The sequence below is a fragment of the Cynocephalus volans genome, chromosome 11 (assembly GCF_027409185.1).
Source record: "Cynocephalus volans isolate mCynVol1 chromosome 11, mCynVol1.pri, whole genome shotgun sequence".
In the NCBI taxonomy this organism is placed as follows: Eukaryota; Metazoa; Chordata; class Mammalia; order Dermoptera; family Cynocephalidae; genus Cynocephalus; species Cynocephalus volans.
This window is the reverse complement of record NC_084470.1, coordinates 26,929,692-26,947,400: the sequence shown is the minus strand read 5'-3', so window position 1 is coordinate 26,947,400 and position 17,709 is coordinate 26,929,692. Positions and strand designations below refer to the sequence as shown.

Below are 17,709 nucleotides of genomic sequence, written 5' to 3'. Positions count from 1 at the left end.
AGAGGGTATTCTCCTAATTACTTATTCTATGAGACCATTATCATACCAAAATCAGACAAAGACACAACAAAAAGAGAAAACTATGAGCCAATATCCCTGATGGACATAGATGAAGAAATTCTTAATAAAATACTAGTAGACAGAATCCAACAGCACATCAAAAAGATTATACACCATGATCAAGTGAGATTTATCTCAGGGATGCAAGGATGGTTCAAAATATGCAAATCAATAAATATGATACACTGCATCAACAAAATGAAGGAAAAACATAAAATCATTTCAATAGATGCAAAAAAAAGCATTTGATCAAATTCAACATCCCTTCATGATAAACATTCTCAACAAATTAGGCGTAGAAAGAAAATATCTCAACAAAATAAAGGCCATATAGGACAAATGAGGAAAAGTTGAAAACTTTGTTAGTCTAGCTAAAGGTTTATCAATTTTGTTCATGTTTTTGAAAAACTAACTCTTTGTTTCGTTGATCTTTTGTATTCTTTTTTAAAATTTCTGATTTATTTATTTCTACTCTGATTCTTTGTTATTCCTCTCCTACTGATTTTGGTTTGGTTTGTTCTTGTTTTTTCTAGATCCTTGAGGTGTAATGTTAGGTTGTTTATTTGGAATCTTGCTTTTTTTGTGATATAGACATTTATTGCTATAAACTTCCCTCTTAGAACTGCTTTCACTGTATCCCATAGGTTCAGGTATGTTGTGTTTTCATTTTAATTGTCTCCAAGAATTTCTTAATTTCCTTCTTGAGATCTTTGACCCACTTGTTGTTTAGGAGCATATTGTTTAATTTCCACGTATTTGTATGATTTCTACACAAAATGAAAGTGGGCAAAACTTTTTTGAGTGAGACTGCAAAGGCACAGGCAACTAAAGGAAAATACAAAGGTGTGACTACATCAAACTAAAACATTTCTGCACAAAAAGGGACACTACCACAAAGTGAAGAGAAACGTACAGAAAGGGAGAAAGTGTTTGCCAACCACACATCAGACAAAGGACTAATATCCAGAATATATAATGAACTTAAATAACTCGACAGCAAAAAACCCCACAAATAACCCAACTGAAAAATGGGAAAAGGGCCTGACAGACATTTCTCAAAAGAAAACATACAAATGGCCAATAGGCACATGAAAAAATGCTCGGCATCACTAATCATCAGGTAAATGCAATTTTTTTTTGAATGTCCAAGTCTACTTTAATATAATAGAGTTGTTTTAAATTAGTATTGCCCTCAGAGATACATCATAAAAGTTTTCTTTGGAACTCAGTTAACATCCCAAGGACACCCACCAAGAAGCTCTGGATAACAACAGAACATAATCCTAAACTGCATATCTAGGTGAGTCCTCCCAGATCTGTGCTCAGCAAGTTGCAGATTTCTTAGAGCAGTTGGTATCATGCTTCTGTGGACTCAACACTTTCTAGGGGAAATGCAAATTAAAACCACATTGAGATATCATCTCACTCCAGTTAGAATGGCTATTATCAACACAACAAAAAACAACAAATGCTGGCAAGGATGTGGAGAAAAAGGAACTGTCATACATTGTTAGTGGGAGTGTAATTTGGTATAGCCACTGTGGAAAACAGTATGGAGATTCCTCAGAGAACTAAAAATAGATCTACCCCTCAACCCAACTACCTCACTACTGGGTATATACCCAAAGGAAGTGAAATCAATATATCAAAAAGACACCTGCACTCCCATATTCATTGCAGCACTGTTTGTAATAACCAAGAGATGGAATCAACCTAAATGTCCATGAGTGAATGAATGGATTAAAAAAACTGGTATATATAAACAACAGAATACTACTCAGTTATTTTAAAAAATGATATCCTATCACTTGCAGCAACATGGATGGAACTGAAAACCATCATATTACATGAAATAAGTCAGACACAAAAAGACAAATACCACATGACATCACTCATATGTGGAAACTAAATAATAATAATAATAATAAAAGTGGTTCTCATAGAAGCAGAGAGTAGAATAATGGTTACCAGAAGCAGAGGGAAAGAGGTTTGGAGGAAAAGTGGTGGACTAATGGGTACAAAACTATAGTATCTACCTTAAGTCAATCATTGTGCAGTACATGCATATATTGAAACAACATACTGTACCCCACAAATATGTAAAAGGAAATGTTAAAATCAATCAATCAATACATAAATAAATAAATTTAGTTTACTCAAACAAACAAACAAAAAATATCTGAAAGGTTTTCCTCTAAGAACAAAGAACAAGATCAGGATGCCCACTCTTAGCACTCCTACTTAACATAATACTGACAGTTCCAGCCAGAGCAATCAGGCAAGAGAAAGGTTTATTCATCCGAACTGGAAAAGAGGAAGTCAAATTGTCCCTGTTTGCAGATGACGTGATCCTATAAATAGAAAAACCTAATGATTCTATTAAAAAACTCTTAGAGATGATAAATGATCTCAGTAAAGTTGCAGGATACAAAATCAACACCCCCAAATCAGTTGCATTTTTATACTACAATAATGAACTAGCAGAAAAAGAAATCAAGAAAGCAAGCCCATTTACAATAGTCATGAAAAAAATAAAATACCTAGGAATAAACTGAACCAAGGAGATGGAAGATCTCTACAATAAAAATTACAAAACATTGATGGAATAAATTAAAGATGACAAACACACACAAAAATGGAAAGACATTACATTTTTATGGATTGGAAGAATTAATATGTCAAAATGACATACTATCCAAAGCAATCTACAGATTCGATGCAATCTCTTTCAAAAATACCAATGACATTCTTCACAGAAATAGAAAAAAAAAAAATACTGAAATTTATATGGGCGCACAAAAGACCCCAAATAGCCAAAGCAATCCTGAGCAAGAGAATAAAGCTGGAAGCATTACACTACCTGACTTCAAAATATATACAAAAGCTCTAGTAATAAAAATAGCATGGTACTAGCATAAAAACAGACACATGGACCAATGGAACAGAATAGAGAACCCAGAACTAAATCTATGCACTTACAGCCAACTGATCTTTGACAAAGTGGCCAAGAACATTCACTGGGGAAAGGACAGCCTCTTCAGGAAATGGTGCTGGGAAAACTGGATATCCATATGCGAAAGAATGAAACTAGACCCCTATCTCTCATCACTTACTGAAATCAACTCAAAATGGATTAAAGACTTAAATGTAAGACCTGATCCTATAAAACTACTAGAAGAAGACACAGGAGAAACACTCCAAGGCATTGGTCTGGGCAAAAGTTTCATTGAGAAGACTTCTAAAGCACAGGCAACAAAATCAATAATAAACAAAAGGGAATACATCAAACTAGAAAGCTTCTCACAGCAAAAGAAACAGTTAACAGAGCAAAGAGGCAAACCAGCAGAATGGGAGAAAGTATTTGCAAATTATTCATCTGACAAGGGATTAATATCCAGAATATGCAAGGAACTTAAACAACTCAGCAGCAAAACAATACACAAAGAATTTAAAAAACTCAACAGCAAAAACAATGGTCCAATGACCTGAATAGATATTTCTCAAAAAGAAGACATACAAATGGACAACAGATATATGAGAAAATGCTCAACATCACTTAATCATCTGGGAAATGCAAATCAAAACCACAATGAGATATCATATCACATCAGTTAGAATGGTTATTATCAGAAACACAAATGCTAGAGAAGATGTGAAGGAAAAGGAATTCATACACTGTTGGTAGAGATGTAAATTAGTACAGTCATTATGGAAAACTGTATGGAAGTTCCTCAAAAAACTAAAAATAGAACTACCATATGATCCAGCAATCTCACCGCTGGGTATTTATCCAAAGAAAAGGAAATTAGCATACCAAAGAAATATCTGCACCCCCATATTTATTGCAGCACTATTCACAATAGCAAAGATACAGAATCAATCTAGATGTCCATCAACAGATGAATGAATAAAGAAAATATGGTATTTATATACTATGGAATACTACTCAGCCATGAAAAAGATTGAAATCCTGTCATTTGTGGCAATATAGATGAGCCTGGAAGACATTCAGTGAAGGCACAGAAAGATAAATATTGCATGTTCTCACTCATATGTGGGAAGTTAAAAAAATAAGTTGAACTTTTAGAAATAGAGAGTAGAACTGTTGTTACTAGAGGCTGGGAAGGGAAGAGGGGAGGGGAGATAGTGAGAAATTGATTAATGGACACTTACAGCTAGACAGGAAAAATAAGAGCTAGTGGTGTACAGTAGTGCTAGGCATCTATAATTAACAGTAATTTATTGTATGTTCTCAAATGGCTAGGAGAGAAAATCTTAAATGTTCTCATCACAAAGAAACAATAAAAATATGCGATGATGAATTTGCTAACCTGATTTGATCACTACAGATTGTATATATGTATCCACATTGCTTTATAGTTTACAGAACAACTCTCACATCCATTTTAAAAATTTTATTCTTATAGTAACCAGTGATGTAGAATGAGCACTTGAACTCATGACTTCTGACCTCATAGCCTGGGTTACTTTCCTTAATTCATGTTTATTCATGAGCATCCATAGAAAGAAAGGAAAAATGCCCCTAGATTATAGTGTGAGGGTGATAGAATCAATTGCTTTTGATGAGATACTCTTTTATAAATTTTATATAAAATATTTTTCAGTATAACAATAAAGTTTATAATAAATAGCTAATACTTTTGGAAGGCCTGCTATGTCACAGGCACTCATTAAAAAAAAAGAAAAAAGGGCCAGCCCCGTGGCTCACTCAGGAGAGTGCAGTGGCGCTCCCGCCACGGTACTCCCGCCACGGGTTCAGATCCTATATAGGGATGGCCGGTGCACTCACTGGCTGAGCACAGTGCGGGTGACACGAAGCCAGGGTTGCGTTCCCCTTACCAGTCACATAAACAAACAAACAAACAAACAAACAGCATGATTGAGGTATTATTGACTATAATAAACCACAGCAATTTAATGTGTGCAATTCAATATGTTCTGACATGTGTATACACTTGTGAAGCCATCACCATAATCAAGATAGCGGACATATCTCTGCACCTGAAATTTCCTCATGCCCCTTCCTCTCTCCCTTCCCTCCCCCTGTTCTCAAGGAACTGCTGATCTGCTTTCTTTCACTATAGATTAGTTTGTATTAGAGAATACACATATTAGGGAATACATATATATATTAATATATTAGAGAATACATAATATTATATAAAAGGTATACAGTATGTGGTCTTTTTTGTCTTTATTCTTTCACTCAGCACAATTATCTTGAGATTTATCCATGGATATTATATCAATTGTTCATTGCTGAGTAGTATTCCTCTGACAGACATTTGGATTGTTTCCAGTTTTTGGCTATTATATATAAAACTGCCATGGAGATTCATTTGCAAGCATTTGTATGGACATATACGAGGGGTCTTCAAAAAGTTCATGGAATGATTTGTATTATTTTTCAATTCTTTTTTTTACAAACTTTTTGAAGTAGCCATGTATCTTCTCTTGTCCTGTGTAAATATCTAGGAGTGATATAGGAGTGTGTTTAACTTTTTAAGATTTAATAGGTGTGTGGTGGTTACTCATTGTGGTTTTAATATGCATTTTCCTAAAACTAATGACATTGAGAACCTTTTCATATGCTTATTTGCCATCTGTGTATTTTCTTTGATGACATGGCTGTTCAGATCTTTTGACAGGCAGTCAGTCATCCTTATGATAACACTGAAGCAGGTATCACCTCTTACTGGGAGATAGAGAGACTCCATAACTTTTCTGATTTTATATAGCTTGCAAGTAGCAGAGGTGGGATTTGAACCTAGGTAGTTAAGCTCCAGTGTCTGTGTGTTTAACTTCTATGCTATATAGTCATGCAAATTTGAAGATTTTCGCCATAAACTCTGTTGCTCAAACTAACGTATAAGCCAAAACACAAATATAAAATGTAGAAATAATGGGAAAGTCAATGAATGAGGCTGCAGTTGTGTCTCTGGAGAACTGATTTGTCCACTGAGCATATTGGAGATAGAGTGGGGGCCCTGAACACTGCCCATAGAAATTGGATTGTGTGGGGGATAAGTTCAATGTTTATTAACAAACAGTTCAAGATGATGCACACAATGGCCATCTACTGTCTGGAATTTCCAAGGGCTGGAACTGCCACAAGCAACGTTGCAGGGCAGGCGTTGGCTAAACAATGCAATACTGATACTGTGGTGGGAAGGAGGAAGGCAGGAGCCCAAACTGATACCAATCACTGAAAGTTTTAAGCTTTCCTGGAGACGTACAGGCCCTTATCCCAAGGATAACAGGTCCTGATAAAGAATGACATCATAGGCCAGAGAGACACAAAGGCCTCCAGGGCAGGCTTATAATTAGGTACTCCTACAAACTGATATTCTTCAAATATGTCCTCAATATTTATTTAGTGAGAGGAGGGAGAAACTAATTTTCCCTGAATAAAGAATGGATAATTTTCTTTATGTTCAAAAATAAAGGATTTATTACAGGCAATTTTTCAAACGATATAACTTCCAAAAAACATAGTAAGCCATATAAAATTAGATAATAAAACAAATCACTGATCCACCAGAAATACGTAGCATTATTCAGTTTCAGATTTCCAGCTGCTGTGGCTGTTGATTTTAAGTGACTGGCCACAGGGCTGGTGTCTTACCCTGAAACTACAACAAACAAGTTGTGGATCTTAAAATCACTCAACAGAGAGAGATTGGTTGGTGCTAGTGAGACACGGTTTTTATTTTCAATTTCAGTGGTTTCTCTACTCTGAGAGGACTCAAATTCTTTAACAATTTGTTATTTGTGTACAGAGTCACATGTGGAAACGGGTTTACTGGTGCCATTTTTGTGATATGTCTATATGCTAAGGTTGTATCATTTCTGGATGTCTGGATAACCTGCCACCTGGACTGGGGGTTCCCTCACCAGGTCCTAGGACTACAAATATGCCTGAGTCTTTTGTAGCTTTTGCTTCTCTTCAACTTACCCTAAGCATCTTGCGCAGAAGCCAACTCCTGCCTACTAAATGATTTAAACCCTTTTCGGAATGAATGGCGAGTTGAGTGGCAACCAATAGTGGTAATTTTTCTGCTCAAGCAAAGGAAGGGGTGAGAGAAAAAATGATGAACCTTTTTTGTACCCCCTCCTTACCTTCTCACAGAAGCACTTTCGTGTTATTTTATTTACTCCTTACCTTCACTGACTTTAAAACATGTTTTTATTTCACAATTTAATACCTTTGAAATTGAGATGCATGTTATAATTGATGATATGCCATTGTTTAATTAAAAGCATTTTTCCCTTTCCTAGGGACACATAAAATATTCATTTTACCACTGATTTATTATTTTATCAATAATTCTAGTAAATACATCATTCCCACTTTGGAGAAGATAAAACCGTGCATAAGAAGAGTAGTGGCAAAAGCAAGACTCAAACCCAGTTTTTCTGACTCCAAAATATATGCTCTTTCTACTATACCATTTGTTACAGGTTGAATTATGTCTCTCAAAATTCATATACCAGCACCTGGGAATGTGACCTTATATGGAAATAGGGTCATTGCAGAAGTGATTAGTTAAGTTAGGGTGTGGTCATACTGAGTAGGGTGGGCTCCTATTGTGATATGACTGGTGTCCTTATAAAAATAGGGAATTTGGACACAGACAGGCACACAGAAGAATGCCGTGTGAACATGAAGGAAGAGATTGGAGTGATGCACTTTTAAGTCAAGGAATGCCAAAGATTGCCAGTAAACCACCAGAAGCCAGCAGAGGGGCATGAATCTGGTTCTTCCTAGTGCTCTCAGAAGGAACCAACCCTACCAACATCTTGGTCTTGGACTTCTAGCCTTCAGAACTGTAAGCAAACTAATACGCCATTCTCCCTCTCTCAAGAAATATCCAGCCTGGAACTTCTCATGGATTTATCTCTGAAAAGGAGCTCCCCACCCACCAAGTGATAAAATCTTCAAATACTCTAGATTAAACTGAACAAGTGATCCAAGATTACAAGTGTCTTCTTTCACTATCCCGTCGAACCCTGCCTTCAACCTCCTGCCACGCTCTCAACCTGGCTCTCAAGTAACAGGGCCTCTGGTGCCACTGGGGTTCTGTTTATGGAGCCCTGAGGATGAAGCTGCTGGAGAATCTACAGCTGGACATTCCTTTTACCAGGTTCAAAGCAGACAGCAGAGTTGCATCGCCTTGCCCAGGAGTGTGGCTCAGAAGTGCATGAAATGAGCATCACCCTGTAGGCACCTTCAGAGAGGTCTCAAGTGCCAGTGCTGGGCCCTGGCCTGGGTCTTCCTCTTCCTTCATTGCCCTCTCCAGCCCCTCTAGGCTGCTGGCTCCCTCCACACGGAGTCTGAGCCAATCCTGACGGGATTGGCATATAGACAGGGGTCTCAGCTACATCTTCCAGCACTGCACGCCTCATGTCCCCCACAGCTATTCCTTTTCCCCAACACAAGTGCCCAGTTTGTGAGGCTTGGTTTCCTGATTTCTGCTCCATGTCTCATTTTGTGGAGCCCCAACCCACTTAGCTTGGGGGTACTGTCAGCTGTACAACAGAACTTTCCTTGATGTTCTGCATGGTCCATATGGTAACCACTAGCCACCTGTGGCTATTCAGCATTTGAAATATGCTTGGTGGGACTGAGGAACTGAATTTTAAATTTAATTAAATTTAGTTACTTTAGGTTCAAATTTAAGTAGCAACATTTGGACAACACTGTTCTAGCCTGTGTCAACTCCGTCTCCCTGCAGATTAACGAAATCCTGTATGATACACACACACTTATTTAATTGGCCTGGAGATTTCCAATATATATATTTCAATATATATCAGTAATTCTCAAACTTTATTGCACATTAAAACCACCTGGGGATCTCCATACCAATTAAATTAGATTGTGGGATGGGGGTAGGGAAGTAGTTTGAAACCTAAGCATTAGCAGTTTAAAAACCTACCCAATGATTCCAATGTACAGTTAAGTTTTAGAACCAGTAAAACTACAATACTAACTGTTATGTCTCAGCTCCAAAGTAGATGGAGACCAGAAACCTGAGCTACTGTGATCTAGCACACCCCAACCTCTGGATCAGACTTTGTAATACATTTCTGCTTTCTTGGAAGCTGCCATTTTGACTGCTGCTCACCTCACTACAGGACATGAGGACCGAATGAAATAATTACATTATGGAAAAAGCTGGTTTATTTGGATGTTTTTTCCAAGCACTCTATTACCTGGCACACTCCATTAGCTGGCATGCTCCCTGTTTGTGAAACAAGAGTTAGCAAATGTGGTAGTCATTTTTCTTTGCATCCTCAGATCTTTCTTCTCTGCTGTGTCCCAGGGGACTGGCCTGCATGGCTTGTTTCATGTAGGATTTTTGCCAGCTCACCCTCCTTCAGCCAATGGGAGGCACCAGTAGGAGATCAGACGGCAGGCAGAGAGAGAGGTTGGTGTGTTTTTCTTGCTCCCTCCCTGCCCTGTGTTGCAATTTTGGCAGTGACTATGTCTCTCCACCTAAAGTGCCTCCTAGCTGCCTTCCTGCAAGGCTCCATCTCTGCCTGGGGTCCAGAAACACCGCCACTTCTGCCTGTACCCCAAGTCCCATTAATAGTGTTTTCTCATTATTGCTAATCTAGGATATTTCAGCATGCCTTCCTGATTCCTGTAAACCTTTCCCACACATCTCTAAGTGGTCCCTTTACTGACACCTCTTTTTCTGCTAGAACCCTGAATGATTCCATGATGCTCTTAAAAATCTCCCCAAATACTGTAAAACCTGGAAGAGCTTTCTGAATCCCAAGGGCATAAGAAGTTGTGTCCAGTCTGGTGGCTCCTGGTTCATGAAGTATATAGACTTTTAAGCCTTTGAAATCCATAGCCACAACACCCTATTCCCCACTCATGTTCAATAATGAATCATAATGAATGTTTACTGAGCACTTGGTATGTACCGGGCAATGTTCTAACCACTTTACCTACCTTATCCCAGTTAATTATCCCAACAACCATATATTACCATTATCACTACTTTGCACATGAGAAAACAGGGTCAGAAAGGTTAACTTGCCTAAGGTCACCCAGCTGTTAAGTGATGGAGCCATTCGGGATGTCCCTTAAGGTTCTTTCCTGGGATATGGCCCTTCTCCTCAAGAATACAATTCTATCCAGGTGCCATCTGACCAAAGTGGTTTCAAGCAGGGTCATTCTGAACACTCAATACTGCAAATGTTCGTTGAGAGAAAAAGATTTTTTAACACCCTCAGCTGGGCAACAGATCCTAAAAAGTCTTTTCAGTGTGAGTGCTGGGTGTCCAACACAACCTTTCCCAGTCTTCAAACTTTCCTTCCCTTTCCTGTTATATTTTTCTGTCCATGTTTCTTTCACTTATCTAGAGCTCCTCTAGAATGGTGCAAGAAATCTGGATGCCCCAGGCAGAGAGGACAAAAGAGGATTCTACAGCATAAAAGGTGTATTTCAGTCCTAAATCAACTGCCTTATACCCCTCACTCCAGCTGTAAGCTGGCATATAAATATCAAGCAGTCAGAAAACTCCTCACAAATTTCACACCTGCCTGCCAAGATCGGGAGCGGGAATCCAACACCTTCCCACTCCCGATGTCGGCAGGCAAGTGTTGGATCACGGTCACCGCCAAGTTTCAGCGACTGTCAGACCCTTAGCATACAGGAGCTGGAGGATAATCCCACACAAGTGCAAAGCAATTTGCACTTCACTCAGATGTTGCTTATTAACAGAATGTTCCCACTGTCTCATCTCTGTTACAGCTTCACAGTCCTCCAGAGAGGTCATCCAAGGCTGCAAAGCCTTGGTTTTCTTATTAATTGATAGTTCGAAAATAGCAAAAAGAAGCTCATCTGTGGGATTCTGCACATGCACCCCACGCCCGATGGGCTCACCAGCCAGCGGAAAGAGAAAGTGGACTAGCTGAGGCCTGCCTCAGCCATCCTCACAATGGGTGTCCCCATGCAGGGGTGAAATGAAGGGGAGTTGGGAATCAGTCACATGATCCAAGTGGACCTTCTCCAGATGCCATTGGGTAGGGAGGAACACATCAGCCTGTGCTGATTAGTCAGGGGGTGCTCACCTCTCCCTGGCACTTTGCTTTTACCGTGAAATAATCAGGATCTTGAGTGTATGTTATTAATAGCAGTAATCTTAGATCTTAAATTCTAAAAGTTCTTCAAGGCTGGGAATGGCAGCAGTTTTCATCCTACCTCTTGATTCTGAGTGATTACTGAGAACATGGTGTTGGGAAGGCATCTGAGGCTGTCTCTGAGTTTAGTGGGATGCCTGTCCTGGATATAGGAGGGGTAGGCATGTGTCACATGTATGTCATTCATCCACTCCTGTGCTTCAATTTTTAGCAGAGAAAACTAAAGTCTGTACACGTTAAAATGACATTCTCAAATTCCTGTAGCTACACGCTCGTGGTTGACCTATGGATTCACTAGGTCCCCTGCTTCCTGGGGAAGTTCTCCATCTCGCCACAGCAAACTGCTTATACCACATCTTTCTACACAGGGCATCTACAGGATCCAGGGCCCAGCATTTCAGCATCAAGTTTAGACATAAGAGTACACATGCACATATTCAGCTTTTTTTGTGGTTTTGTCAACGAGGCCTAATCCTCCACACCATCTAAAACAAAATTCCCCTGAGGGAGACAACATTATGGAACTAAGCCATGCCAGGAAATGAGCTCTCAGACTATGTATGGGCTATCCCAGGCAACTTGCTACACAAACATCAGTCAAGAGGACTTCAAACCAAGCCAGACTGTGATGGTCAGCTAACAGAGCAGAGCATGGTCAGACAGCCTTGTGTGTCCTCTGAATGGATGATTACTACTTTAAAGTACCATTTCCTGAAGTGTGCTTCATGACCACTAGCTCTACAAGAACCTCCTGGGAATAAAGAGTTTTGCAGTCCAATGAGTTTTTAAAAACCCTTTCCACTATACCCTTTGCTATGGACCGAATGTCCCCCTAAACTCATTAAGGCTTGTCTTTACTCTGACAGTGTTAAGAGGGTAGGAAGTCCTATTGTGGTAGTCAATAGATGGAGCCTTGAAGAGTTGATTAGATTGTGAGGACCATGCCCTAGTAAATGAAACAATCTATTGATCGCTTAATGGTGGTCATGGGTGTGGTTCTGAGGAGAGTGAATGAGGAGGTTAGCTCTCTCTCTGCTCTGCCATTCTGCCATGTGAGACCCCTGTGTAATTATTATCACCAACAAGGTCTTCACCAGATGTGCTCCTGAACTTTGGACTTCCCAGACTCCAAACTGTAAGCAATACATTTTGTTTTCTTATAAATTACCCAGTTCCAGGTATTTCTGTTATAAGAAACAGAAATGGACTAGTGCACCCTGTTTTTAGAAAGTCACCATGCAGAATATATATACATATTTAAGGTTCTTGAGTTCTGCAGCAAATAAATGTGTTAACTTTTCTAATGTTTTCCAAACTCATTTAATTCTCTTTTTCCCTCTCATGAAATATATATATTAATATCCAATAAAACACATTTTAAGGAGTTTGCCATACTATCCAAATCATCTACAGATTCAGTATAACCCCATCAAAATACCAATGACATTTTTCATAGAAATAGAAAAAATAATGCTAACAATCATATGGAACATCAAAAGACCCCAAATAGCCAAAGCAATCCTGAGCAAAAGAAATAAAACTGGAGGCATAACACTACCCAACTTCAGATTATACCGCAAAGCTATCGTAACCAAAACAGCATGGTACTGGCATAAAAACAGACACACGGACCAATGGAACAGTATTAAAAACCCAGAAATCGAACCACAAACTTACAGCCAACTGATCTTTGAAAGGCAACAAGAGCACACATTGAGGAAAAGACTGCCTCTTCAATAAATGGTGCAGGGAAAATTGGACATCCATATGCAGAAGAATCAAGTTAGACCTATACCTCTTGCCATATACCAAAATCAACTCAAAATGGACTAAGGACTTAAGTATAAGACCTGAAATTATAAAACTATTATAAGAAAATATATGTTAGGAAGTAAGACTGAGCAAAGACTTTATGAATAAGACATCAAAAGTACAAGCAACAACAGAAAAAATAAACAAATGAGATTATATCAAACTAAAAAGCACAGCAAAGGAAACAGTCAACAGAGAGGAAAGACGACCTATGGAATGTGAGGAAATATTTGCAAACTATACATCTGAAAAGGGATTAATATCCCAAATATGTAAGGAACTCAAACAACTTAACAGTTAAAAAATAAATAATCCAATTAAAAATGAGCAAAGAGGCTGAATAGGCATTGTTGAAAGGAAGACTTATAAATGGCCAACGGGTACATGAAAAAATTCTCAACATCACTAATCATCAGGGAAATGCAAATTAAAACCACACTGAGATATCACCTCACCCCAGTTAGACTGGCTATAATCAAAAAGATGGAAAATAACAAATGCCGTTGAGGATGTGGAGAGAAGGGAACACTCCTACATTGTTGGTGGGACTGTAAATTAGTACAACCACTTTGGAAAACAGTATGGAGGTTTCTCAACTATAGATAGAACTACCATACGATCAGCAATCTGACTACTGGGTATATACCCAAAGGAATGGAAATCATGTCGAAGGGATACTTGCACTCCCATGTTCATCACAGCTCTATTTACAATAGCCAAAATATGGAACTAACCCAAATGTCCATTGACAGACAACTGCAAAAGGAAAACGTGGTATATATCCACAATGGAATACTACTCAGCCATAAAAAAAAGAAATTCTGCCATTTGCAGCAACATGGATGAGCTTGGAGAAAATTATGTTGAGTGAAATAAGCCAGACACAGAAGGAGAAATATCCCATGTCCTCACTCATAAGTGGATGCTAGGAAGGAAGGAAGGAAAGAAAGGAAAAGAGAAAGAAAGAAAAGACCACAATAACATGTTGATCTTTCAAAAGAAGAGAACAAACCTGTGGTTACTAGAGGTGCGAGGAGGGTAGAGAGATGGGGGTTGGGGAGAGATTAGATAAGGGGCATAAAGAATAATTATGATTTGTAATAATGAATATGCTAATAATATTGATTGACATGTTTTGTACACAGGTGATGGCAGTCCACACCATACCTCAAAAGTATGTATAATCAATTATGTTTCAATTAAAAAAAACAAGAAAAAATCCAGTCCTTTGCTGAAGAAGGTACATCCTGTGGTCTAACATGTTATGTGTAGTTCCTTATTGCTAATGAAAGCTCAATTGTTGGGCTGCTTTCTGATCTGAGGGCTTTTTTGTTTTCTCAAATGAGAACTGACCTTTGATATGCCTAAGTGCAGCAAAATAAAACCTTTATTTACAACAAGCCAAAAAAAAAGACATTTCTATTAAATGTCTTAGAGACATTTTCTCTGGGAGAAAAGAAGTTAAAACATAAGCAGGGCAGGTTGACGTACATACTCAACACTTGGCAAAGTGCCCAGAACAAACCACTCAGTACCTGTTTATTAAATTAATAAATAAATGATAAGCCTATTAAGACATTTGATATTTTGCACAATTTTTTTAGGCCCTGCCTCTATTCTTCCCTGATGTCTCTCCTCACCGGCTTCTCTCCCCTACTTCATCGCTTAAGTTGCCACAAATTCTTAACATGAAACTAGCTCAGAAGTTAGAAGACAGAGTGGCAGAGATAACTGGGTTTCTCCTCAGCCTGGGGCAGATTCCAATATGTGCCATGGGCCCTGATGCCTTCTTTCCACAATCAAGCCAGACCACACAGTTCTGTTCAGCTGTTTGTCACAGGCCTTCCCAGGGACAAAGCTAGGATGGAGCCCAAGTGACAAGCACTGATTTCATACCTGGACTTTCTTTCCATGGTGGCCTAACATCCAGCACCCACTCCTTTTGCCCCATATCCATCTATATCACTTTTTGTGATTTACTAGTTCCTGAAAGACTTCCTTTTGAATTCAAGGAATTTACAACATTTTGCTACAGCTGTTAATTTAAAAGTTGAAGGTGCTTACACAAGAGTTGAGAGAAAGCATGGTGTGGTGGACACCCAGAGTTTAGGAACCACATTCTCTTTCTTGAACCCTTACTGTCTGGGCCTTGTGTCTACCCTGTGGTAGGCTGAGTACTAGAATGCTCTAGACTATTATAGATGATAACCTCTTCTCTGCCCCAGAAGACTCAAGTTACTCAACACACCACAAAGCTCTCTGAATGTAGATTTCTTCCTCCTATTTGTTTCTTTCTTTGTAAACATCCAACAGAGTTTCTGCTAAATGAAAAAGGCTGGTAATCAGAAAATTAATCTCAGTGGATTTTCAATTCAGTGCCAGAACTGAAATAAATGCAGAATGAATCTTTATGGCAATTACCCCAAGACTGTCACAAGATAATGTTTTTACTAGAAGAGGTAAAAATCCTTCTCTTTCTTTTTCTCCTTTCCTTTATTAAACTTCTACTTCCTCTGTCCTTAAATACACATGAACACTGGGCACACAATCCTTCTTTAATGAAGTGTTGCATCTGTTTTAGAGCCATCTCCCACTGATGCTGTGACATTGCTCTTACTCATTTGTCATTAATTATGTTGATATATGGAAGAGCTTACATTGCTGGGTCCGTCATAAGGTATAAGAACTGTTAGTGAGTGGGGCCAAATTTCTAAGTGGTAAAATTTCCCATCACATTCCATCACCATCTGCATCCTTCAAATGATCATCAAGAGATCTATATTTATTGCATGCCTACATTTTACAAGCACACAATAGCTGAACAACAGCAGGAGTGTTTTGAGAGCTTATCATGGGCTCGATGCTAAGTTTCCAATGTTCATTCTCTTTCTGAAGCTACATGACAGCCTTTCTATGTTAGCCTCATGCTCGACAGGTTAGAGGGTTCAGGAAACATAAACCAAAATATACTGCTTTCTTGTAACAACATCAGTGTTTCAGTTCCTAAACTTGGCCCCCTGGAGGACTTTTTTTTTCTTTTAATAGCAACCAAAATCTTCTTTTCTTATGTCTTATTTATTCAGCTAAAGTGAATTCTTTGCAGAACGCTTCTGATTAACTGCTATTATTCACTTCCATGCATTCACCCATTCATTCAATGAAGATTTAAAGTTTCACTGATTTCTCCAGCACTGGGCTAGGCCCTAGGGATTCAGCATTAAACTAGATGCTTCACCATTCCTCCCAAAGCACAGAGGCCAATTTATAATGGATGTCCCATTCATTCTGCTGAAGGCCTTGAGTGCACAGGAAAGACACTCTGCGTGGTGGCGGCTATTGGCAGCACTGCGTGGTGCCTTGCAATGGAAGCATTCCTGCCCCAGCTCAGAGAAAGCAAGAGAGAAAACAAATTCTTATAAGTAGCATCTTCAGATATACAATACTTGTGACAAATACAAGTAGCTCTTCCTTGTGGTCATATGAGCAGTTCTACAAGCCCATAATACACATTTTATCTGATCTGGCAGCTATTCTGGGAGCTGGGCTGAGTGTTTTTTTGTATTTGTACAGTAAACATCAGGCTTTCAGGAACCAATAGGCAGAAGCCAAAATGAAGCAGATTTGGCCCCATAAAGAGAAGATCTTTCTTACACTCAGAAAAAAACCAAAGAAGGAATAATACACCCCTAATAGACATGAAGAAAAGGAGATTTAAGCAACAGATGAGGGGAAGAAGGAATGAACTAATTCTTTCTTCCAACCTGGAATTCTCATTCCATAGCTGAATCCAAACATGGAATTTTTTCTTTTCTTTATTTTTTTTTATTGGCTTTGACAGCCAGGGAATGGATAATTATTAATTACTAGAAGAAATGTTTAGTGGTAGTTCATGTCCAGCTCCCTATTTTGCCTCATCCAACATGAGGTCATTTTTTTCAATCCAATACGCATGCACAAACATGTAAACAAAACAGAATGTGTGTATTAATCATACCTTTTTATTTTCTATATTTTTTATACTTAGACATCTTTGGTTCTTGCTGACCCCAGAGGGATTACTGCCCCCAAGGCTAGCCCATTCTTGCTGATAGCAGAAAATCACCTTCAAGCCTTTCACATGCAAACCAACCAATCAGGGGCTCATATCCCGAACCACCTCCTTTATCCGGTTTTTACACTCTGGGCCACCATCTCCTGCCCTCATCACCAGGCACAACGAGAGACAGCCCTTTGGCCCCTGAGCCCTTGAAATTGTTCAAACTGCCAATCCTAAACCTGCTCACACTGCTTTGCCTGTTCCTTCGCACAGAAACTTTAATAAAGCCTTTTGCCTACGTTTTCCCCTTGCTCTTTCCGCCTCCTGACTGATCTGGTACTTCCCCATGTGGCTGTGTCTCCTGTTTCTAGGGCTCTGTGAGTATCAACTTCTTCCTTCATGACAGTCATTTTTGTGTCTGTGTGTCTTACATACTTGATTAAAACAAATCCTGGGTAGTCTTAAAACAACATGACATAGGAAAGTAGAGAGCTTGGTAGAAAAGGAACAACTGAAATGAAAATTTAGGGATTGTTGTGCTGATTTAAATAGCTTTTCCCAGGCCTCTTTTGTCAGTAAAGAAGCTGAAATTTATTGAGCACCTACTACATGCTACTGTTCTC

The 17,709-nt window shown here is 38.9% G+C and overlaps 1 protein-coding gene across 1 annotated transcript in view; it reads right to left on the bottom strand.

The window, feature by feature from the left end:
• Positions 1-17,709, bottom strand: part of CPNE4 (copine 4) — a 354,676-nt gene that overhangs the window by 171,478 nt on the left and 165,489 nt on the right. The gene's annotated exons all lie outside the window — the stretch shown is intronic.